This window comes from Ranitomeya variabilis, chromosome 3, assembly GCF_051348905.1.
Source record: "Ranitomeya variabilis isolate aRanVar5 chromosome 3, aRanVar5.hap1, whole genome shotgun sequence".
NCBI lineage: Eukaryota > Metazoa > Chordata > Amphibia > Anura > Dendrobatidae > Ranitomeya > Ranitomeya variabilis.
In genome coordinates, this window is record NC_135234.1 from 78,834,140 (window position 1) to 78,859,939 (window position 25,800).

At 48.8% G+C, this 25,800-nt stretch overlaps 1 protein-coding gene across 1 annotated transcript in view; it reads left to right on the forward strand.

The window, feature by feature from the left end:
• Positions 1–4,980: 4,980 nt before the first annotated feature.
• Positions 4,981–25,800, forward strand: part of NCOR1 (nuclear receptor corepressor 1) — a 181,055-nt gene continuing 160,235 nt past the window's right edge. The window contains exon 1 of the mRNA XM_077294240.1: positions 4,981–5,443. The gene's annotated coding sequence lies outside the window, so the exon portion shown is untranslated. The remainder of the gene's footprint in view (positions 5,444–25,800) is intronic.

Genomic DNA, 25,800 nt, shown 5'->3' on the forward strand with positions numbered 1-25,800 from the left:
ATACACAACGCATGCGGATATTTGTGGAAGAAACGCTGCGGACACAACCGCAAATGTGAAACCGGCCTTAGAAAGGGACTTCTTTATAAGATTTCTAAACAGACATACAGATGCAGTTCCATGATTAAGACCTGCTTGGGTCCAAACATGTTGGGTTTCTATGCCTTTTTTCAAATCATGAGTGTATCCAAACTGCCTGACCTTTTCATTACCTGTTTTTAATATGAAGAAATCAATAGATGTTTTCAGAAACCTTGGATTTCCTGGGATCATTCATCCAAAGAGGCGCTGGATGTTAACTATTTGATGCATATCAACCTTCACCCAGTGGATCCGTGCACCCTGGAGGACATATTAACCAGAGGAGGAGGTGAGCTGACAATCTCATTTTATATACATAAAAAGAGCAAATACCCTGCAGTAAGTAAATAAAAAGTAATAGTACATGGATGTAACTAACACAGGGAACTTCATTAAGGCTATGTGCACACATTGCAGATTTGACTGTGGAATTTTCTGTGCAGATTCTGCATTTCTTGGCAGAAAACGCAGGTCAGAATCTGCGCCTTTTTTTGGTATGTGCACATGTTGCAGATTTTTGTGCGGATTTCTTCCTCCGCAATAGAAACCGCGATACATCCGCAGGAAAAACCGCAGCGGTTTTGCCCTGCAGATTTATCAAATCCGCTGCGGAAAAATACGCAGTGGACCATTCTACGTGTGCACATACCCTAACTCTGTTTGATAAAGAAAGTATAAAGCCATCCCACCGCGACAAGATGTACTCAGTCAGGATGACTTTGTATTAAACGCCTCCACGTGCCATCAGGTCTCAATAAACAGGAAACCGAGCAGGACCCAGGCCTGACTAGCCAGGTACTTGCCTGTGGAAAGCCATTTAGACTAAATGCACAGCCCTAAAAGGAAGAGCCGCATCCCTGTATGTACAGAGTGCAAGGAACTAAAGCAAAACCGAAGAAGTGGGCCAGCACACCTGTTGTTGGTGCACATTCACACTGTGGCCATAATCAGACATAACCTAGGATAAAAACTAAATGAGCAAATATTTTAACTATCCACATTTCCTAGACTAGATTAATGGGATCGGGTGTTCTAGAACAAAGGGTGCACAAGGGGGTGGCTATGTGCACAGATATTTTTGAGGTCTCTTTTGCAGTCGGGTGGTCGGTGGAAAATCGTGAAGACTTGTCTGATTTTGATCCAAGCATCAGATCAAAATCCACAAGGAAAGTCTATAGACCAGAGTAAAACGCCATCCAAGTGCCATCTGATTTTTATGAACTTTCAGAAAGCAGGTGGAGAAATTTTTTTATTTTTTATTATTCCACGTATAGAAAAAAAAACTGATGACACTGGGATCAAAGTCTGATCAGAATAATATATGTTGCACATGAAAAAAACGTCTGAATGAGGCCTTATAAAAATTCTCATGTCCACTTTTCGTTTTGTCATTTTATGCAGTGAAAATTGATCTCTGGCCCAGTTTTTAACACCTTCCCAACCTTGGATGTATTCCATACGTAATGGAAGGGAAGAACGTTCCCGACCTTGGAAGTATGAGATACGTCATCGCGATCGCACAGACACAAGAGCTGTGAGAGCGCGATCGCCGCCGGGTGTAAAGATAACATTATAGCCAACACCACATTCTCACTGCTGGGAGTGGTACCCGCACTACTCTTGGCAGCTTAAATCCTTAAATGTTGTGATCGATATCGATCGCAGTATTTTGAAGGCAGGGAGATTGATGGGGCTCCCTCTCTCCTCCGATCGGCACCCCTGCGATGTCATCCCGAGGCCCCAATGGTTGCCATGGTGACCCAAGGTCATCATGACGACATCCAGGTCACCAGGCTATGGCAAGCCCCTTAGACCATGCGCAGAGCATGGTCTAAGGGGCTTCTGTCAGTGCAGCACTGACAGTTATAAAGCATTGCACTGCTTATTAACAGCAATCAGAGTGCTAAAAGTGAAATTCCCATAAAAGGACTAAGGCTACTTTCACACATCTGTCGGTACGGGGCCGTCGCAAACCGTCAGCCCGACGGACGTTGTGCTAAATGTAGCACAAAGTGGGCAGCGGATGCAGTTTTACAACGCATCCGCTGCCCATTGTGAGTTCCAGGGAGGAGGGGGCGGAGTTTCGGCTGCGCATGTGCGGTCGAAAATGGCGGACCCGATGCACAAAAAATCGTTACATTGAACTGTTTTTGTGCGTCGCAGCCGCCAAAACACGACGCATCCGTTGCACGACGGATGCGACGTGTGACCATACGTCGCAACGCGTCGCTAATGCAAGTCTATGGAGAAAAAACGCATCCTGCAGACAACTTTGCAGGATGCGTTTTTTTCTCCAAAATGACGCATTGCGACGTATCCCTAAAGACGGAAGTGTGAAAGTAGCCTAAGTAAAAAAATAAAAATAAAGTTAAAAAAAAAGGTAAAAAAATATAAAACTATACATTTACATGAAAATACATATTTATGTATATAATATACCATATATATATATACACATAAAAGTTTGTGTTTTTATGTAAAAAAAAAAGCAAACAAAACAGTTACGTTTGGCATTGTTGCGTCTGGAATGACCCACTGTATAAAACTGTCACACTAGTTAACCCCTTCAGTGAATACTGTGAAAAAAAATTAAAACCTGGGCAAAAAAACTATGCTTTTTCATCATACCGCCGAACAAGAAGTGGAATAAAACGCAATCAAAAGGTATGGTATCACTGAAATCGTACTGACCCAAAGAATAAAGCTACCTTATCAGTTTTACAGTTTTACCACACGCGGAACGGCATAACCTCCCCCTCACCGGAAAAAAAAAATCCTGACTGGTTTATTTTGCCTCCGTAAAATTGAAATAGAAAGCAATCAAAAGACGTTCTGTGACCGAAAATGGTACCAATAAAAACTAACTCGTCCTGCAAACAAGCCCCCACATGACTCTGTCGGCATAAATAATGGAAAATTAAAGCTCTCAAAATATACCAATGCAAAAGCTAGTTTTTGCAATAAAAGTGTTTTTAGTGTGTGACAGCAGCCAAACAGCGCTTACATCGGGGTTTCCATGTAAATCTCTGAAATACGTGATTCAGATGGAACCCCCGGTGGAAGATTCCCTGTAATGAGGAAGGTGGAGGCACTGTGGACACTGTCTCAATATGGACTGGTGGATTCCATCTTTTTAGACGTGCTTAAGGGTCTTAAATGGCCCTGCCGATCCGCAGCAGTTTTCCATGCGGTGTACAGCACCATGTTAACCTATGGAAAACCAAATCCGCTGTGCCCATGCTGCAGAAAATACAACGCAAAAACACTGTGTTGTATTTTCCGCAGCATGTGAATTCTTTGTGTGGATTCCGCAGCATTTTACACATATTTCATTATAGGAATCCGCAGGTCATTTTACCTGCAGATTCTGCAGAAAAATCCGCAATGTAATCCGCAACGTATGCACACGTCCTAAGGCTCTGTGCACACGTTGCGGATTTTGCTGCGGATCTGCAGCTGTTTTCCATGCATTTACAGTACCATGTAAACCTATGGAAAACAAAATCCGTAGTGCACATGCTGCAGAAAAAAACGAGCGGAAACGTAGCGGTGTTTATTCCACAGCATGTCAATTCTTTGTGCGGATTCAGCAGCGGTTTACACCTGCTCCATAATAGGAGTCCGCAGGTGTAAAACCGCAAGTGAAATCCGCACAAAACCAGGCCAGGCTCAGGGGAGTAGGGGGTTAAATGCACCAGATCAGTTTCCTTTGTGGTAAATCTGTTTTATTTGCAGATTTTTCTCAGACTTGGGAGATAAGGAACCATTTGCAGATAAGGCTACGTTCACATTTGCGTTGCGTCGGGCGCAGGTTCGGCGGCACATGCGCCCCTATATTTAACATGGGGGCGCATGGACATGCGTTGTCTTGCGTTTTGTGATGCATGCGTCATTTTTGGCGCAAGCGTCAGGGTGCACAGGACGCTGCATGATGCTTTTTTTTTGCGCCGAAAATCATGCCAAAATTGGACGCATGCGTCACAAAAAGCTGCATTTTGCATGCGTTGTGTCGCCGACGCTGCGCCGCACAACGTAAATGTGAACGTAGCCTAAGGCTACGTTCACACGATCCGTTTTTTGCTGCGGATCCGTAGCGGAATTGCAGCTACGGATCCGCAGCCGTTTTCCATGCAGGGTACAGTACAATGTTACCCTATGGAAAACAAAACCCGCTGTGCCGACGATCCTTTTTTTCGCTGGAAAATCCGCGCGGATTTGCCAACGGAAAAAAGAAGTACCATGTCAATTCTTTCAGCGGATTCCGCTGCGGGTTTCCAACAGCACCAATAGGAAACTGCAGTTGGAAACCCGCAGTGGAATCCGCAGAAGAAAAAGGACACAAATCCGCCGAGAGAAGCACCGCCGTTTTCCACTGCGGATTTCCCCGAAAAAGGACCGGAAAAATCCGCAGTGAAAAACGGATCGTGTGAACGTAGCCTAAAAGTGGTTTTTCTGCAGCAGAAACGCTGGAAACATCACATGCAGTCTGCACAGGACGGTGTCAAATGTTTTCAACGCGAACATGGAGGAAGCAAAACATTGCAGTTTTAGTTAAAAACGTGACATCCCAAGGAGGGCCAAGTAAAAAAAAAAAAATCAGCCAAAAACGCAGTGAAAAAAAACTGCACGAAACCTGAGGGAACAATGGTGGGTTGTGAGGTTTCTACCCAGTGCGACAGATGTGAAGCAGTTCGGGGCTTGTACCGGATGTACAGACCGGCGTACACGGCCCGCACTCCACCGTCAGGCGGCGGACAGACCGGCGCACACGGACAGACCGGCGCACACGGGCCGCCCGCCACCGCACAGCAGCCGGGCCCTGCACGTAGAGCGAGCGGCGCACAGACCGCGCGACTTGTGGCCGCCGCCACACATGTAACATGTAGGTGAGGCCCCGCCCCCGGACACGCCCCGCCGCGCGGCTCCGCAGGTCCTGGCAGCTGTGTGCTGAGCTCGTGCCGTCTTTCGGGTGTGTGACCCGTTCAGTGTCCCGGAGCGCCGGCCGTGCGACACATTCCCGGTGACCTCACTGCGCGACACGAAATCCCGGCCGCTTCTCCCTCCCTGAGCCGCTTGGCTCTGATCCCGTACAGTGTCCTGCCAGGACCGTGCGAAGCCGCCGCGTCCGAGGAGGAGGAGGCGGAGTGATCTGATCCGTACAGGCGCCGCGCACACCCCATCCGGGGGACACAGGGACCTCTCGGGACATGATCCGCGGGCCACAGTGAGCCGGAGCCCGGGCCTGAGCTGCTCCCGGGAACGTGGGGACCGGCAGGACGAGACAGCGGAGGCGGGGGGTGCACAAGATGGCGGACATAATGCGAATCCTGCCCGGCTGACATCAGCGGAGGACGGAAATACGGTGAGTGTGAGAGGAGGCCGGGGCCTGTGCAGAGGGGCCGGGCGGGTGTACGGGCCTCATACCGAGCCCCCCGGGGCAGGCTGGCGGATAACAGAGGACAATAGAGACCACTTCATTGTCATGTAGGATACGCGTATGTCTCATCCCGGCCTATCAGGAGTCTGGGAAAGCTGAATGTGATCAATGTTATCTCTAGGAAACATCACTGAAACCTGCAGAAATAGAAACCAGGATTTGTTATTATTTGTTGTGTGTGGAGGCCTCCGTGATTTCGCTCCCACTAGTGTGTGTGGGGTCTGTAGGACGTGGGGGGCTGAGATCCCGTGTGTGACATCCTAATGTGTCGCCATATACAGCGCGTGGCCTGGACACATCGCACCTCCCGGGATGACGGCCCACGGGCACTAACGGGTGGTCCGGGCTCTTATATCAATGGCCTGATCTTACAATAGCTCACCAATATCTGGCCGGTGGGGGTGCAGCACCCGGCACGGCCAATCAGCTGATCCGGTGCTGGCGGCCAGGTGCACAACTGTCATCTGCCTAGTGGCCGCGGCTGTCCGCTGCACATCCCCCGCCCCACCATCCCCCGCCCCCCCTATCGTCCTTCCGCTGCATATCCGCCCCCTATCGTCCGTCAGCTGCAGATCCTCCCCCCCTATCATCCATCCGCTGCACACCCGCCCCCTATCGTCCGTCCTCTGCACACCCGCCCCCTATCGTCCGTCCTCTGCACACCCGCCCCCTATCGTCCGTCCTCTGCACACCCGCCCCCTATCGTCCGTCCTCTGCACACCCGCCCCCTATCGTCCGTCCTCTGCACACCCGCCCCCTATCGTCCGTCCTCTGCACACCCGCCCCCTATCGTCCGTCCTCTGCACACCCGCCCCCTATCGTCCGTCCTCTGCACACCCGCCCCCTATCGTCCGTCCTCTGCACACCCGCCCCCTATCGTCCGTCCTCTGCACACCCGCCCCCTATCGTCCGTCCTCTGCACACCCGCCCCCTATCGTCCGTCCTCTGCACACCCGCCCCCTATCGTCCGTCCTCTGCACACCCGCCCCCTATCGTCCGTCCTCTGCACACCCGCCCCCTATCGTCCGTCCTCTGCACACCCGCCCCCTATCGTCCGTCCTCTGCACACCCGCCCCCTATCGTCCGTCCTCTGCACACCCGCCCCCTATCGTCCGTCCTCTGCACACCCGCCCCCTATCGTCCGTCCTCTGCACACCCGCCCCCTATCGTCCGTCCTCTGCACACCCGCCCCCTATCGTCCGTCCTCTGCACACCCGCCCCCTATCGTCCGTCCTCTGCACACCCGCCCCCCCTATCGTCCGACCGCTGCACATCCGCACCCCCTATCGTCCGACCGCTGCACATCCGCACCCCCCATTGTCCGACCGCTGCACATCCGCACCCCCCATTGTCCGTCTGCTGCACATCCACCCCCTATCGTCCGTCCGCTGCACATCCACCCCCTATCGTCCGTCCGCTGCACATCCCCCGCCCCCCCATCGTCCGCCCCCCCCTATCGTCCTTCCGCTGCACATCCGCCCCCCTATCGTCCTTCTGCTGCATATCCGCCCCCTATCGTCCGTCAGCTGCAGATCCGCCCCCCCTATCATCCATCCGCTGCACACCCGCCCCCTATCGTCCGTCCTCTGCACACCCGCCCCCTATCGTCCGTCCTCTGCACACCCGCCCCCTATCGTCCGTCCTCTGCACACCCGCCCCCTATCGTCCGTCCTCTGCACACCCGCCCCCTATCGTCCGTCCTCTGCACACCCGCCCCCTATCGTCCGTCCTCTGCACACCCGCCCCCTATCGTCCGTCCTCTGCACACCCGCCCCCTATCGTCCGTCCTCTGCACACCCGCCCCCTATCGTCCGTCCTCTGCACACCCGCCCCCTATCGTCCGTCCTCTGCACACCCGCCCCCTATCGTCCGTCCTCTGCACACCCGCCCCCTATCGTCCGTCCTCTGCACACCCGCCCCCTATCGTCCGTCCTCTGCACACCCGCCCCCTATCGTCCGTCCTCTGCACACCCGCCCCCTATCGTCCGTCCTCTGCACACCCGCCCCCTATCGTCCGTCCTCTGCACACCCGCCCCCTATCGTCCGTCCTCTGCACACCCGCCCCCTATCGTCCGTCCTCTGCACACCCGCCCCCTATCGTCCGTCCTCTGCACACCCGCCCCCTATCGTCCGTCCTCTGCACACCCGCCCCCTATCGTCCGTCCTCTGCACACCCGCCCCCTATCGTCCGTCCTCTGCACACCCGCCCCCTATCGTCCGTCCTCTGCACACCCGCCCCCTATCGTCCGTCCTCTGCACACCCGCCCCCTATCGTCCGTCCTCTGCACACCCGCCCCCTATCGTCCGTCCTCTGCACACCCGCCCCCTATCGTCCGTCCTCTGCACACCCGCCCCCTATCGTCCGTCCGCTGCACACCCGCCCCCTATCGTCCGTCCGCTGCACACCCGCCCCCTATCGTCCGACCGCTGCACATCTGCCCCCTCTATCGTCCGTCCGCTGCACATCTGCCCCCCCTATCGTTCGTCCGCTGCACATCCGCACCCCCCATCGTCCGCCCGCTGCACATCCGCCCCCCCTATCGTTCGTCTGCTGCACATCCGCACCCTTTCATCCATCCGTTGCACATCCGCCCCCTATCGTCTGGCCACTGCACGTCCACCCTCTATCGTCCATCCATTGCACATCCGCCCCCCATCGTCCAGCCGCTGCACATCCGCCCCCCCCATTGGAATCAATCTGGTGCAGATCTGCAGTTTTCTGCACTTCCCTGAGATCATGGGTGTTTTGCACCTCCACTGATCACAATCCCAAAGATAGCCATCAGCATAAAAGTCCTGCACAATCCCTTTAATGTGGAGTTGGTCACTTTGTGAACGTAACGGCTTTCTTTATTCTGGGAAGTCTTTTTCCAAGATTTTAGAGATGTCAGTGAGAATTTTCGCCAGGAGAGGTTTTGTCAGTTCAGACCTTGATGTTGGTCGAGCAGTCAGGCTCATAATCTCCGGTATAAAAGGTGTTTATTGAGGTCAGGGCTCTGTATGGCCGGTGAAGTTCTTCCACACCGAACTCCCCCAACCGTGCCTTCATGGGCCTTCCCCAAACTGTTCCTACAAAGTTGGAAGCCGCAGTCTGATATGTCCTCATATGCTGAAGAATTAAAGGGCATCTCACCAGGTTTTTGTCACCTAATCCAAGAACAGCATAATATAGAGACCGAGACCAAAATCTCAGCGATGTATCACTTACTGGGCTGCTTGTGTGGTTTTGATAAATCACTGATTTATCAGCAGGAGATTAACACTAGAGGACTTGTAACCCTGCTGCAAGGTAGTCAAGCATGTTTCTGAGGTCTGTATAACCCGTCCCCCTACTGATGGCAGATTTCTGCCTATGCACAGTGTACACAGAAAGCAGCCAGTCAGTGGTGTGGGTGGGTTATACAAAGCTCAGCATTAAGAGAGAACTGCTAAATCTGCAGTAGGTGGCCCAGTGGTTAGCTCAGGTGGCACCATGGTGGCTCAGTGGTTAGCACTGCAGCCTTGCAGTGCTGATGTCTTGGGTTCAAATCCTGCCAACCTACCAAGGAGACATCTGCAAGGAGTTTGTATGTTCTTCCCATGTTTTCTCTGGTTTCCTCCCACACTCCAAAGACATACTGATGGGAATGTAGATTGTGAGCCCCATCGGGGGCAGAGATGATGATGTATATAAAATGCTGCTGAATATTATAGTGGTATATAAGCATAATAAAGAAATTATATATAAATGATTATAAGCATAATAAAGAGAAAGCAGTATCACAACTGCACCAAGCAGCCCAGTAATTGACAGATCGTTGGAATCAAGTTCTCTGTACCTACATCATGCTGATTTCAGATCACATAGCAAAAATCTAATTGTATGTATATTTACAGTGTAAACAGGCTTCCAACCATCCAAAAAACAAAACGCTCATTTGTAGGGTAAGATGCTTTTACTTTTGCTTAAAAATCTTAATCTGCAGCACGTCGTCTTGTGTAAACAGGGCATGTGCTGCCGAGAAACATAGAGCAATCTATTACTAATTGTTCAATGCTGTCAGTCTCTCTTTCACACTTCCGTCTTTGTAGTCCCGTCGAGATACGTAGTTTTTTGAGAAAACAGGATCCTGCATTTTCTCATAGACTTGTATTAGGCCTCTTTCACACTTCCGTCTTTCAGCTCCCGTCACAATCCGTCGTTTTTGAGATTGCAGGATCCTGCATTTTCCCATAGACTTGTATTAGCGACGGATTGTGACGGATGGCCATCTTTTTCATTCGTTTTCCACTGGATCCTGCATAAAAAAACGGTCCGTCGGGCAGAGAAAACGTTCAGAGGAATGTTTTTTCTGCACGTCGGAAAACCGGTCAGCGTCGCTGCCTGTGAAAAGCAGGAATCCAGCCTTTTCAAAGAGAGCATGCGTGGAAGAATTTCCCGTCAGAGAAATTCTCTCTCGCTCGCTCTCTTTCTCTTTTTACTATTGATGCTGCCTATGCAGCATCAATAGTAACAAGATATAATGCTAAAAAAAAAATAAAAAAAATCGCAATATTCTTACCTTCCGGCATCCTGCGCAGCGTCACCGATGCTCCTGGCAGCTAGCGTTACTTCCTAGTGATACATTGCGAAATTTCACGAGAAGTCGCGGTCTCGCGAGACCGCTACTTCTCGCAAGATTTCGCAATGTATTACTAGGAACACTAGATGCCGGGAGCATCGCTGTGCGGGAACGCCGGTGGGTGAGAATACTGCGATTTTTAATTTTTTTAACCAGGTTTGTGTTGTGTATGCGTTTTCGCAGCGGAAAACCACTGCGAAGACGCATACACAACAGGTGCACATAGCCTCGACGGGTCCATCAGAAAGACGGGCCCAGTGCACACGTTTTCCACAATCTGCACAGGATCCGTCATTTGAACGTCTTGACGGATCCTGTGCAGTTTTGGAAGACGGAAGTGTGAAAGAAGCCTTAGTGACGTATCGCGACGGCTGGCCACACGTTTTGTCCGTCGTGCACTGGATCCTGCAGAATTTGACGGGCCGTCTATTTTTGTCTGCAGTGGAAAAACGTGCCAGGACGTCAGTCCACAGAATGGGAGCCTATGGACGCAGGATCCTGCGCACACTGTGAAACGCAGGAATCCAGTGACGGATCCCGTTTTTACATTTGAGCATGCTCGGAAGCAAATTCCAACCCGGGGAAAAACTCTCTCTCTTGCTCTCGCTCTCCTCTCTCTCTCTCTCCCTCCATTGGTACGTCTCCTCGACGCATTAGGCCTCTTTCACACTTCCGTCTGCTGGCGGGCGGCGTTGTGACGTATCGACGGTCGTCGTGCAAATAGTGAAAAACTTGTGTAACGCATCCAGTGTTTTGACAGATGCGTTACACACGTTGTTTCCTGCATTTCAATGGAGAAATTTCCGGAGAGAGAGACTTTTCCCCGGGTTGGAATATGCTTCCAGGCATGCTCAGAAGTAAAAACTGCATCCGTCACTTTTATCCTGCGTTTCACAGTGTGCGCAGGATCCAGTGTCCATAGGCTCCCATTCTGTGGAACCACGTATGCAGCAGGAGGCGTCAGGGGAATGTTTTTCCACTGCAGACAAAAACATTTCATGGAACGTTTTTTGGAAAAGACGGCCCTTCAAATTCCGCAAGATCCAGTGCACGATGGACGAAACGTGTGGCCACCCGTCGCGATACGTCGCTAATACAAGTCTATGAGAAAATGCAGGATCCGGTTTTCTCAAAAAACGACGTATTTCGACGGGACTACAAAGACGGAAGTGTGAAAGAGGCCTAACACTCAGCGATGTCTGACAATAAATCTTCAGGATCACCTTTCTGCCCAGGCTCTCGCTTCCTGGTGGGCAGGGGCAGTGTCTCCTGAGGACTGGCAGCAGTATGGGAGAGCCACAGGGGCGCCGAGGCTGCCGGCATCCGTGATCTGGCCAGCTTCAGAGCGGCACGAGCAAGGCTGTTAGGGATGACTTCTGCTCCTGCCATTGTTTGTTTTTAAAAGGATTTTTTCATTTTACCATTTAAGAACTTGAGACAACTCCTTTAATGACCGTTGATCTTCTTGCAATAACCCAGGCGTCAGTGGTTTAACTACTGTAGTTGTGTAAATTCATCTTAAGGGGATCTAGGCCGACCCCTGAAGAATAATCCTACAGCACTATCCTTCTTCCAGCAAACATTACAGCGGGCAGAGTGCTGTCAGGCAGGTAACGTCCTGACATTAGTCCAGACTCATCCAGGAGATGCCAAATAGACAAGTGTGATCAGTTACTGCCCAGAACACATTTCCACTAATCCAGTGGCGGCGGCTTTACACCACTCCATCCATGGTGGCGGCAGCTTTACACCACTCCATCCATGGTGGCGGCGGCTGTACACCACTCCATCCATGGTGGCGGCAGCTTTACACTACTCCATCCATGGCGGCGGCTGTACACCACTCCATCCATGGCGGCGGCTGTACACCACTCCATCCATGGTGGCGGCAGCTTTACACCACTCCATCCATGGTGGCGGCGGCTGTACACCACTCCATCCATGGTGCCGGCGGCTGTACACCACTCCATCCATGGTTTCCCCCCTCTGTAGCATTTTTGGGTTTTCACATTGTGGCTGAGCTATGGAGGGTCCTAAACGCTTCCAGTAATCAATAGCATTTTTTTCTGTGCAGTTTTGTCACAAAACTTGGAGGATTTCCTGGTGCAGCTAAGTGGGAGAGAATCCTTAAGTCTCATACACACGTTGCTTATTTTTTCCTTGCAGATTTAATCCTGCAGTATGTCAATTGTTTTTAGCGGCTTTGCAGCAGATTTCTCCCTGAACTAATGAGTGGGGAAAAATCTGCACAAAAATGTGGCAAAAACTCACCAATTTTACCCTGCGTTTTTCCTGCTAAAAGATGGAGAAATCTCAGGAGCAAATACCAAAAACGTGTGTACATACCCTTAGGGTGGGCTCAGGGTGGAGCAGCCCCCTGCCTGCATCTTAGTTTTAATAATATTTTCTGCTAAGTTTCTTGTGCTGGCACATTTTGTATAATATGTAGTGACCCAACGCGAGACCTACATTGTGACACCAGACATAATGGGCGGCTATGCTCTCACCGCTGTCCAGTAACCAGTGACCCGATTCCAGGTGACCTCTTTGGTTCTGCCTGAATTCAGCCTGATATGATTGTCTGCAAGGCTTGTTGGGACTTGTAGTTTGTCCACAGGTTGTGCATTTCTGGTTCAGTAATAGGAGGGCCGTAATGCCCCCCCAATGCATGCTTTTGGTTAGCACTGTCGTAGGTAGAGCAATTAAGGCTAAGCCACTGATTGACATTTTTGCAGATGCTTGTTGGACCGGTAATCGGACATGTTGGGTTTCAGCAGAGGTTGGGGAACAGTCTGCCCCCATATACATTAAGTTGTCAGCAGGTATATAATTTGTGTGGCTCCCTTAAACATGGTGATATAAACAGTGGATACAAGAAGTCTAAACACCCCTGTTAAAATGACAGGTTTTTGTCACGTAATATAAAAACACACAGAAGAATAATTTCAGAATTTTATCTGCCTTTAATGTCACCTGTAATCTTCCTTGCTATAGATCTCTAAATCTGTTGGCTTTCAAAAGCATCCCTTGGGTAAATCGCCCTCTTCAAGTAAACCCACAGATAGTCATGTGGGTTCAGGTCTGGATTTTGTCTGGTCCATTACAAAACTTTAACCACCTTCTCACAAAGCCATTCCTTTCCTGATTTGGAGGTATGATTAGGGTCTTGCTGAAAGGTGAAATTCATCTTCCGTTTTGTTTTTTTTTTGGAATTGTTCATTATTCACTCAACCTTGAGTAAACCCCTCAGATCCAGCTCAAGCTGCTAAAAACAAAACAGCCCCAAAGCATAATGCTGCCTCTGCCATGCTTCACTGTAGGTATGGTCTTATTTTTGTAATGCGCAGTGTTGATTTTTGCGCCAAACATACCTTTTGGAATTATGGCCAAAAATTTCAACCCTGGTCTTTTCAGACCATAACACATTTTCCTACATGATTTGGTAGACTTGTAGGCTTTGGCAAAATATAGCTGAGCTGGAATGTTTTTTCTTTGTAAAAATAGGCTTCCGTCTTGCCACCCTACTGCACAGGCCAGACATATCAAGAATATGGGAGATTGTTGTAACATGCAGTACACAACCAGTGCTTGCCACAAAATGATGCAGCTTCTTTAATATTGCTGTAGGCCTCTTGGCTGCCTCTCGAACCAATTTTCTTGTCCTTTCATCAATTTTTGAGGGATGTCCAGTTCTAGCTAATGTAGAAAAGGAATAAACCGGGAAGGAACAAAAAGCGCGATAGGGTCTTATCTAGATAGTGAATATTCTCCACAACATTGTCTATCATGCTCACCTGATAGGGTTGTGTGCACACAACCACTGAAAGAGGCTTAGGGTACTGTCACACAGTACCATTTCCATCGCTACGACGGTACGATTCGTGACGTTCTAGCGATATCGTTACGATATCGCAGTGTCTGACACGCAGCAGCGATCAGGGATCCTGCTGAGAATCGTACGTCGTAGCAGATCGTTTGGAACTTTCTTTCGTCGCTTGATCACCCGCTGACATCGCTGGATCGTTGTGTGTGACAGCGATCCAGCGATGTGTTCGCTTGTAACCAGGGTAAACATCGGGTAACTAAGCGCAGGGCCGTGCTTAGTAACCCGATGTTTACCGTGGTTACCAGCGTAAAAGTAAAAAAAACCAAACCGTACATACTCACCATCTGCTGCCCGTCAGGTCCCTTGCCGTCTGCTTTCCACTCTGACTGTCTGCCGGCCGGAAAGTGAGAGCAGATCACAGCGGTGACGTCGCCGCTGCGCTCTGCTCTCACTGTACGGCCGGATCTCAGTCAGAGCAGGAAGCGGACGGCAAGAGACCTGACGGGCAGCAGATGGTGAGTATGTACGGTTGTTTTTTTTTACTTTTACGCTGGTAACCAGGGTAAACATCGGGTTACTAAGCGCGGCCCTGCGCTTAGTTACCCGATGTTTACCCTGGTTACCCGGGGACTTCGGCATCGCTCCAGCGCCGTGATTGCAACGTGTGACCGCAGTCTACGACGCTGGAGCGATAATCATACGATCGCTGCGACGTCACGGATCGTGCCGTCGTAGCGATCAAAATGGTACTGTGTGACAGTACCCTTAGGCTGCAGACCCACAAAGAAGGAATCAAAGGTGCTGCAATGTTATGGGTTCACCTGTGCTGCCGTCAGTAGATGATAAGAAGACAGGAATCCAAAGATCAATTGCTGTGGTTTATTGGTCAACACGTTTCGAAGTTTCAAACTTCTCCATCAGGGTAAAAGACCTTGGTTTTGTCCTGATTAAGAAGTTTGAAACTTCGAAACGCGTTGATCAGTAAATCGCAGCAATTGATCTTTGTATTCATGTCGTCTTATCATCTATTGACGGCAGCGCAGGTGAACCCATAACATTGCAGCACCTTCAGTTCTAGCTAATGTCACCATTGTGCCACATTTAAGCCACTTCTTGATGATTATCTTCAGTGTTTCATGGTATATCTAATGTCTTAGAAATTATTTTGCCCTCTTCTGCTGACTGATAGCGTTCAGCAATTAGATCCCTTTGCTGTGTTGTAAGCTGTTGACTGAACTTGGCTTTTTCTGTGAAATGCAAATATGAAATATATGAAAAATCCTAGTAGATCAGCTAAAATTTTTACGGGTTTAATTAGAATCCCTGTAAATGATGGCAGCTGTGTACTGACTACTATTTGGCATCAGTTAAAATGTGATTGGCTAATTCTGAACACAACCACGCCCATTTATAAGAGGGTGCTCACACTTATGCAACCATATTTTAGTTTTGATATTTTTATTTTCCTTTTAAAATGTTTTCAGTTTGTTAATGGATTTATGCAGATTATGGTGACAGTAAAGGGAACCTGTCAGGTCTGGTAACACTAATAACCTGCAGGGTAATAGCGTTCTGAAGGTGACCGGTCGTTGTACTGTAAGCGCAGCACCTGGGAGAAAATAAATGTTATTTCTCCCAGGAGCCGCCGGCTTTTAGTCATGTAGGCGTGTCCGGAGCAATTAGTCACTGCTCCCAGGACTGAGAGCGACAACTGTTAGCGCACCCCACCACTGATTGGCAGCCAGCTCTGCACAGATAGGGCGAGGTTCACACTTCATCAGAGCTTTTGTTTGCAAAATCCGGTGTAAATTCTGTCATTTCTGACACTCTCTAATGGAAACCAAATGCCCCCAATTATAGCGTATGGAGCGCCATTTGTATCCGTCAGTGCAGTTGCGTTTTCTGCAGGAGTTTGCTCCTATGCTATGTTTACACACAGCCTTTTTTTTTTTTAACTGCATTTTTTTTATACTGCCAAAACCTGCTTTTTTGGCAATAAAAAACCCCCATGTTTTTGTCACTTTTTTTCAGCGTTTTTGTGGATGCTGTGGCATTGCGCCGACTGTTTGTGCTGGGGAACACTCGCTTGGCAGTGGATTAAAGTAGTCAGGCACTGTTTTCACACAAAACCGTCCATACGGTTTATTTAAGCGTCATAAACCGCACCGTAAGCCAGGTTACACATCACCGGCTTACACATAGTCTATTACTTCATCACGTATGGTTTTACAAAGCATTCACTAGTCAAGCCTGTCTCTCTCCAGTCACCGGGTGACCGCGCAGTTCAGTAACTGTTCTTTGTCTGTGCATAGTTCTTTCCCCATGCCTGGGGTTACCTTTCAGGAGCTCCACTCCTCACGCTGACTCCTTGTCAGTCCTGGCTTCACCAACACAAAAGCCGTGCCAGGTTTTGTAGGTACATGGCCTCTCCGTGCGCTCTTCAGGACGTCCGGCCCTAGCTGGGACCGTCCAACACACAGGCCGCACAGTGCCAAAGCCCCACCACGTGCTCTTCAGGGAGATAGCACTCCCAACACATAGGCTTTTCCAGGACCTTGCATACGGACCATACAGATCCAAACACTCTCCACCATGTGACCAAACCCTGGTCACATTATGTAGCTGTAACCACCCCCATAGGTAGGAGGTGTATGTGTGGTTAGCCAATTCCCGCCCAGCTCTTTGACTAACCCTATAAGCCCCCCTTATAAGTAAGCACAACAAACACTTGTGGAACTATAAGTCCCAGCATAACCATATCATTTCGGGCTTACAGCGCAGAGAACCTCTGCGACACATACTGGCCATTTACAATAATGCCAGTCTCTAATTCACCATCATAATTATGCCTCCAAGTGCGTCCTGAAGCGCACGCACAGCGCCCCCTGGCCGTAACATGGGTTACTGCATCACAGTGTGGAATACATGTGTGCTTTGTCTACAGTCCATGTTTATTACGGTGTATCACCAAAAAAGTATCAAAAGCACTGCAAAAACATATGTTGCATTGTTTTGCAGCACCTTTTCACTTTCTCGTTGCTTTCTGTGGGTGAGAAAACGCTGCAGAAATGCTGAAAAAAGACCTGCTACAGATTTCAAATTCAGTCACGGAATAGAAAGTGTCCATCAGATTTCTGAAATCTCACAGCTTTATGTAGCTATGTATGCAGCAAAGAAACACTCTATGTGAACATGGCCTTAGGAGCAGAGAAACAGAACGGCGAGTGCTAGTGTGAACCCGGCCTGAAGGCTGATAATGTCACTAATCCGTTACAGAGAGTTTATCGTAAAGCAGACGTCTGGGTAAATGCTACAACGTCATATGTGTCTGAAAAAGTTTTCGGCACAAAACTGCAGGATCTCATAGGCGTCCTATGATAGAGCGGACTAGTGACAGTCTCATTGTTACTTGAAGGTTCCCAAGGTCATGTTGTAAGGTGGCCATTAGGCTGCATTCACACAACCATTGTACAGGTCTGTGTGATGTCTGTTTTTGTGTGTGGACCCATGTAAATGGACAGCGCATGGACCCATAGATGAGCCAATATAATGTACAGCTCGTGGACCCATGTAAATGGACAAATAGGTGGACAGCTCATGGACCCCTAGGTGAACCCATGTAAATGGACAGCTCGTGGACCCATAGGTGGACACATATAGATGGACACCTCATGAACTATAAGGGGACCCATATAAATGGATGTATAGATGGACAGCTCGTGGACCCATAGGTGAACCCATATAATGGACAGGTCATTGACCATAGGTGGGCCCATATAAATGGACAGTGCATGGACCCATAGCTGGAGCCATATAATGGAGAGCTCACGGACCCATATAATGGGCAGCTCACGGACCCATATAATGGGCAGCTCACGGACCCATATAATGGGCAGCACACGGACCCATATAATGGGCAGCACACGGACCCATATAATGGGCAGCACACGGACCCATATAATGGACAGCACACGGACCCATATAATGGACAGCACACGGACCCATATAATGGGCAGCTCACGGACCCATATAATGGACAGCACACGGACCCATATAATGGACAGCACACGGACCCATATAATGGGCAGCTCACGGACCCATATAATGGGCAGCTCACGGACCCATATAATGGGCAGCTCACGGACCCATATAATGGACAGCACACGGACCCATATAATGGGCAGCACACGGACCCATATAATGGGCAGCACACGGACCCATATAATGGGCAGCTCACGGACCCATATAATGGGCAGCTCACGGACCCATATAATGGGCAGCTCACGGACCCATATAATGGGCAGCACACGGACCCATATAATGGGCAGCTCACGGACCCATATAATGGACAGCACACGGACCCATATAATGGGCAGCTCACGGACCCATATAATGGACAGCTCACGGACCCATATAATGGACAGCTCACGGACCCATATAATGGGCAGCACACGGACCCATATAATGGGCAGCTCACGGACCCATATAATGGACAGCTCACGGACCCATATAATGGGCAGCTCACGGACCCATATAATGGACAGCACACGGACCCATATAATGGACAGCACACGGACCCATATAATGGACAGCACACGGACCCATATAATGGACAGCACACGGACCCATATAATGGACAGCACACGGACCCATATGATGGGCAGCACACGGACCCATATGATGGGCAGCTCACGGACCCATATGATGGGCAGCTCACGGACCCATATGATGGGCAGCTCACGGACCCATATAATGGGCAGCTCACGGACCCATATAATGGGCAGCTCACGGACCCATATAATGGGCAGCTCATGGACCCATAGTTTCATTGATGCATACACACATTCATATTAAGAATGAATCCGTGAGGCTCCGCGTGTCCTATTTTCAGATCTTCATTCTATATTGTTTCTGTGATGCTGTTGTGTTTCCTAGACTAATATACCTGACTGCAGCAATACCAGCGCGGTTTGCACAACATTAATTGTCTTGACAGGTTTCCATTAAAGTCTGCAGGGATTTGATAGAAATGGATGAAAAACTGAAAACCTCCCTTTTATTTTAATGTTTCATCTGTTTTTAACTAGTCAGTGGATGGAAAAAAGTTCAGACCGATCAAAGTGGTGCAAAAATGATGGCACGGAAGAGAAACGTTCTGTTTTTCACGGATGCAAAATTGGAAACGGATTTGTGATTATAGCCAATGGTCACAGTCACATCTGTGTCAGTTCTTATGACCGTGAAAGATTGAATGTTACTCGTCTCGCCTCATTCTTCCATATACTGTGTATTGTTTTCTTATCTGTCAGTAAAAACTGAAGGCATTGGACTGTCTGGATCAGTAAAAATTGGACGGAACAGTAGGTGTTTTGCTTTTATTTTACTAAATAGCCAGAGATGAATGGCCGGGTCTGATCCTGAGAACCAGTGGGCATGTTGGAGTCTCCAAGTTGGGGCCCACAAGCTTTACATGTCTGATCCTTTTCCTCTGTCATTTAGAAGACATGGACACTACTCTGAGCTGAGCGTTCATGGACAGTGATGCACCCTGCTTTCCATGGACCTTTGTCTGTCCGTACTCCAGATTAACAGGCCATTATATGGTGTCATTAGTTCCTCAGCACTTACATTATCATCACTGTCCCCATTGGGGCTCACCATCTGGATTCCCTATCAGGATGTCTTTGGAGGAGTGTGGGAGGAAACTCACGCAAACACGGGGAGAACATACAGACTCCGTGCAGATGATGACCTTGGTGGGATTTGAACCCAAGACCCCAGCACTCGGCTGAACAGTTCAGTGCAACTTTCCACCTTCTAATTTTGCATCTATCTCTATTCTCCTTTAACTCCTGTAAAACCAGAGCTGTCAGTCAAAGAAGAGGACTTGCCGAACAAATGGGTGGGAAGATGCACTGAACTCGTAATCCTCCCAGGAGTGCTTCCAGCTCCTGCGCTTGGTTTGAACAGTCATTGTGTGTTGACAGTCTGCATTTGAAGTGTATTAATCACCTCATGCTCCAATATATATCTTTACTACCCTTTGTTTTAAAATATGTAGATTTTTTTTTTGCACAAAACATGTTCCAATATTCTATTATAATGAATTATTATCAACGGTCTTCAGCTCTATCTCGAGCCTTGGCGACTTGATATGTGTGTGTATATAATATATATATATATATATATATATATATATACTGAATAATCTCTGCAATAGAAATAACCCAAAGAACACCGTACTCCCTATTCTTAACCCCCCAGATGTAACAGTGATGCTCCTTTTATGCTCTGTGTCTCTAGTGTATTTAAACAATCAGTGGCATGCCATCTACTAACTGGTGGTAGTAACTGTAGGCCATCAGTGTTCTGTGCCTGGAAGATCCCTTTAATAGCCTTTAATTGTCCGTTTTTGGCTGACAAACAAATTGGAAGGGATTAATTAGGGCATAGTGACCAGCCGCTCAGTGACCAGCCGCTCAGTGACCAGCCGCTCAGTGACCAGCCGCTCAGTGACCAGCCGCTCAGTGACCAGCCGCTCAGGGACCAGCCGCTCAGGGACCAGCCGCTCAGGGACCAGCCGCTCAGGGACCAGCCGCTCAGGGACCAGCCGCTCAGGGACCAGCCGCTCAGGGACCAGCCGCTCAGGGACCAGCCGCTCAGGGACCAGCCGCTCAGGGACCAGCCGCTAAGGGACCAGCCGCTCAGGGACCAGCCACACGTTCCTGTGCATGGGTGAGTCGGGAGAGCCGTCGGCTGAATGATGGTTTGGCCGACACTTATACAATGTGTATGGCCGGCTTTAGAGTCTTTGATCTGTTTCCAACATCTTAGGCCTCTTTCACACTTCCGTCTTTCAGCTCCCGTCACAATCCGTCGATTTTTGACAATGCAGGATCCTGCATTTTCCCATAGACTTGTATTAGCGACGGATTGTGACGGACGGCCATCTGTTTCATCCGTCTTTCACTGGATCCTGCATAAAAAAAACGGTCCGTCGGGCAGAGAAAACGTTCAGAGGAATGTTTTTTCTGCACGTCGGAAAATCGGTCAGCAACGCATCCTGCGCTGCTCGTCACTGGCTACAATGGAAGCCTATGGGTGCAGGATGTGTCGCTGTCTATGAAAAGTAGGAATCCAGCGACAGGTCCCGTCTTTTCAAAGAGAGCATGCGTGGAAGAATTTCCCGTCAGGGAAATTCTCTCTTGCTCACTGTCTTTCTCATTTTACTATTGATGCTGCCTATGCAGCATCAATAGTAACAAGATAGAATGTGAAAAATAATAATAATAATAAAAAAATAATCAGTATTCTCACCCACCGGCGTTCCCGCGCAGCGATTCTCCCGGCAGCTAGCGTTTATAGTAATACATTGCGAAATCTCGCGAGATGTCGCGGTCTCGCGAGACTGCGACTTCTTGCGAGATTTCGCAATGTAGTACTAGGAACGCTAGATGCCGCCATCATCGCTGCGTGGGAACACCGGTGGGTGAGAATACTGCGATTTTTTTTTTAATTTTTTTAACTTGGTTTGTGTTGTGTATGCGTTTTCGCTAGCGGAAAACCGCTGCGAAAACACATACACAACAGGTGCACATAGCCTCGACGGGTGCGTCAGAAAGACGGCCCAGTGCACACGTTTTCCACAATCTGCACAGGATCCGTCATTTCAACTTCTTGACGGATCCTGTGCAGATTTGGAAGACGGAAGTGGGAAAGTAGCCTGCGTGGGCCGGCTCCTTCTACGTCCAGTCATATTACGTCCAGAGTCAGGTCTGAGGTTTGTGAGAAGGGGACGTTGGCAAATCTCCAGCTTCAGAATAATTCTGTATACATTTCTCCCAGGGTTTGTCACAATAGGAGGCAGGATAGGATGGAAAGGAAGCGAGAATAGAATGTAAGCCTCTGGTTACCATGACCCACGGCTGGATCTGTCACATGATGGGTCACAACAGTTTCTGGTGAACCTCATTGAAGTGTCATGGAGGAATTTACTTTTATTACTATGTTCCTCCTCCCTTTATAGAAATGGAGACGTGCAGTGTACGGACCTCGGTGTGTAGATGACTTGGGGTCTAGTTGCTGCTTGTGGAGGACAGATGTCTGAGCTGAGCACCGGGTTAGTTATTGGCACGGTTACTGGAGGAAGGTCCGCGCCATACTGTGCCAACATGTCCCTCTGCCCCACCTCTGTGCACCTTCATTGTTTTGCTCATGTTGGTTGGCAGAAGATCCAGGTTTGCCGTTTTTTCCATCATGGTTTTAGATCATTATCTGGCCCATGTCATTGGACCTTTAGGCCTCATTCAGACAAGTGTATTTCCGGTTCACATGCAGCACAGATAGCAGACGACCAATGTAAGCGAGTCGGCCCGTTCAGATGGGGGTCTGTGGGGGAAAATGCAACCTGCACTTCAGTTTTTAACATAACCTCTGCAAAGATTGCATGGAGAACTCTACTAGGCCCTTTATATTTCCCACTTGTGGATGTGAAAAAATTGGCACAAAAAACATCATATGAATGTTGTTTTTTATTAATATTATTATTATATATATTTTTTTTTATTCAGAATTTTCTCTAACACCTTCTCGTCATCCATTTCTTTATCATTACAGACCACAATGAAATGTGAGGCTTAGATCACACACTGCTGATCTGTGACCGTCCACAGTGGCCACTGGCCGCATCCTTTTCTTTTACAATCGTGTGGCCGTAGGCAGCCAACCATGTGGTCTCCTCTAGGGCTACATTCACACATCCATAAACAAAATAACAACAAGAAAACACATAGCTGAACAAGATTTCAATATAGAAGCCATAAAAAGCTCACCAATGATTTACAGCTATAGAAAGGTCTAATAGGACTATAGTGAAGGATAAGTCGCTTAAATGGAGGACAACAAGAGGGTGTGGGTCACAAGGACCCAGAAACAACGACCATAATATCAAAAAATAAAATAATGTATGTAAGAGAGTTTATTTAAATAACTTTATTAATCCACAAGATACATGTACAAAATATAACATACATTACATATAAAAGGTACAGGTAAGTATCAGGTGCTGCAAGGTGTGCCTCAACACCGCAAGATAATAAAAACAAACTAAGGGCGCATGGAACCCAGGACGTATACACCCGCAATAATCAGGACATGTGCCACCAAAAATCTAATAAATAAATATATATTGCACATATTGAGCTGTAAAAATGCCTCCGTTTGGACCTAGAAACAGGTCCCTTCCAATGCAAGCAAGGTAATGGCTTATCCAATACAGCACATACATATAGGGCACGAAAAAAATACTTACAATTTTACCTCCAAGTGGAGAGCTGGGTGGAACGTCCACAGGGTCCGTGCGTCCTCCCCTGCTTCAACGGGAACAAAGTGATGAAAAGAAACACTGATACAAGTAAGATGACACCTTAGAAAACTATCGGTCCGCTTCTTTCAGATGATAGCCTGACACCTGTATATTGATTAGCACAGAATCAACTATTGACAATTGGTGACGGGCACAGCTCACCTCCTCTCCTTCCCTGCACAGATGGGTCACAGCATACGAAGACTCCCATAGAAGTCAGTGACCATCTCCAGACAGTTTGTTTCCTGCAGCTAAGGGGTGTCTCATCTCTGAATGCTGAGATTTATAAAAATAAATAATGGTGAAAAATTTCAGTGCAAAAAAACAAATATAAAATTGATGATTCTAGAAAGTGAGATGTTATGTATTGCCGAGCTCACTTATTTTACCCGGTCACATCGTTCTGATGTCAATAACGATGACTAACTGTCAGTAGATTGGGACCTTGTGATTCTTGATTTTGGCTCTTTCATGAGCACATGATCGTCCTCTACACACCAGTAAGTATCGACTGTACAGACACACAGAAACGTCTCGGTCATCACTGGGATGGGGAAGGTCCCAGGGTCGGGATCGAGCTGGATGAAGATGCTGCAAGGAGTTACATAAAGGGCAGAAGTATTTACGTGACACGGTATCATATAGTACGTGACACGGGATCCTTTATATACTGCTTTTCATTTTATTGAACTGATAGTAAAACGTGTTCTGGTTCCTTTAAGTTCCAATTTCCTTAGAATTAGTATTTCTATGTCGCTCAAAATATTGCCGTTCTTTCGACTGCTGCAATGCTGTGATGATAGTGGCGGCTTTCCCATTTGCATCGCAGAGCGCACAATCCGCCATTCTCTGCAGCACGTGGGTGAGGTTTTATAGAATTTCATCTACCATGCAAATGTATCCTGTCTAAACAAACCCTTGGGGTAAGTCAACACCCGGCAGCAAAATCTTCAAATTTTGCTTTGTGTTTGCTCTAACATTCGCTGCAGATTTCAACCTTCTACATTGAAAGTGAGATCGGAGGTGAGAAATCTGCAGCAGAAATTGCCATGTTCGTAATGTGATATGGTGCACGGAAGTAATGAGAGCGGTTCAGGAACCTCTGGTGGCTAATCAGGTCGCACGGTGGTGCAATGGGGACATTGGGCAACCCTGCTAAGTGCACCACTAGGAAATCAGCCACGCAGGAGGCCATGGCGTCAGCATGACTCACTTTCTGCTGTGTACACAGCCAGGGTTTGCAGACTTAGACTTGACCTGATTATTGCCCTTTCCCAACATCCACGCCGCAAAGCAACTAATCCGGTTCATACATTCGTGTGTCACCTTGGAGTGTGACACCGTGTGAGCAGCTCATGTTCTAGTGGACACTTGATAAAGTGGCATGTAGTGACCTTGGTGACATCTGTGTGGAAACTGCCTTCTTTATTTAGGCTTATGGCTTGTTTGCCCTCTGGTCAGTACTTGTCTCCTTGAATCGCTGTGATGATAGATGTGTACAGGGGATTTGCAGAGTTTTCTTAGGGACTTTTTTTTAGTCAGATGGTTATGACACTGCCACATTGGCGACCTATTAATCTGGAAAAATGAAAATGCGATTGTGTTATCTGCTTTAGAAGAGGAATTGGTCACTTTTGAAATGGCATCATGACCTGATAGAAAACCTGTAATACAGTTCCTTTTAAGGCTCAGATCACACCTAAGTTGGTTGTTTTCTTCCATCTGACTTGGTGGTAGTCTGTCCGGCTTTCTCCCAGCACTTGGCAGTGGCCTGTCCGGCTTACTCCCAGCACTTAGCGGTAGTCTGTCCGGCTTACTCCCAGCACTTAGCGGTAGTCTGTCCGGCTTACTCCCAGCACTTAGCGGTAGTCTGTCCGGCTTACTCCCAGCACTTAGCGGTAGTCTGTCCGGCTTTCTCCCAGCACTTAGCGGTAGTCTGTCCGGCTTACTCCCAGCACTTAGCGGTAGTCTGTCCGGCTTACTCCCAGCACTTAGCGGTAGTCTGTCCGGCTTACTCCCAGCACTTAGCGGTAGTCTGTCCGGCTTACTCCCAGCACTTAGCGGTAGTCTGTCCGGCTTTCTCCCAGCACTTAGCGGTAGTCTGTCCGGCTTACTCCCAGGACTTAGCGGTAGTCTGTCCGGCTTACTCCCAGCACTTAGCGGTAGTCTGTCCGGCTTACTCCCAGCACTTAGCGGTAGTCTGTCCGGCTTTCTCCCAGCACTTAGCGGTAGTCTGTCCGGCTCACTCCCGGGACTTGGCGGCGGCCTGTCCAGCTTTCTCCGAGCACTTGGCGGTGGCCTGTCCGGCTTTCTCCCGAGACTTTCTTGGCGGCCTGTCCGGCTTTCTCCCGTCACCTGGCGGTGGCTTGTACGACTTTCTCCTGGGACCTGGCGGCGGCCTGTCCGGCTTTATCCCAGCACTTGGCGGCGGCTTGTCTGGCTTTCTCCCGGGACCTGGCGGTGGCTTGAACGACTTTCTCCTGGGACCTGG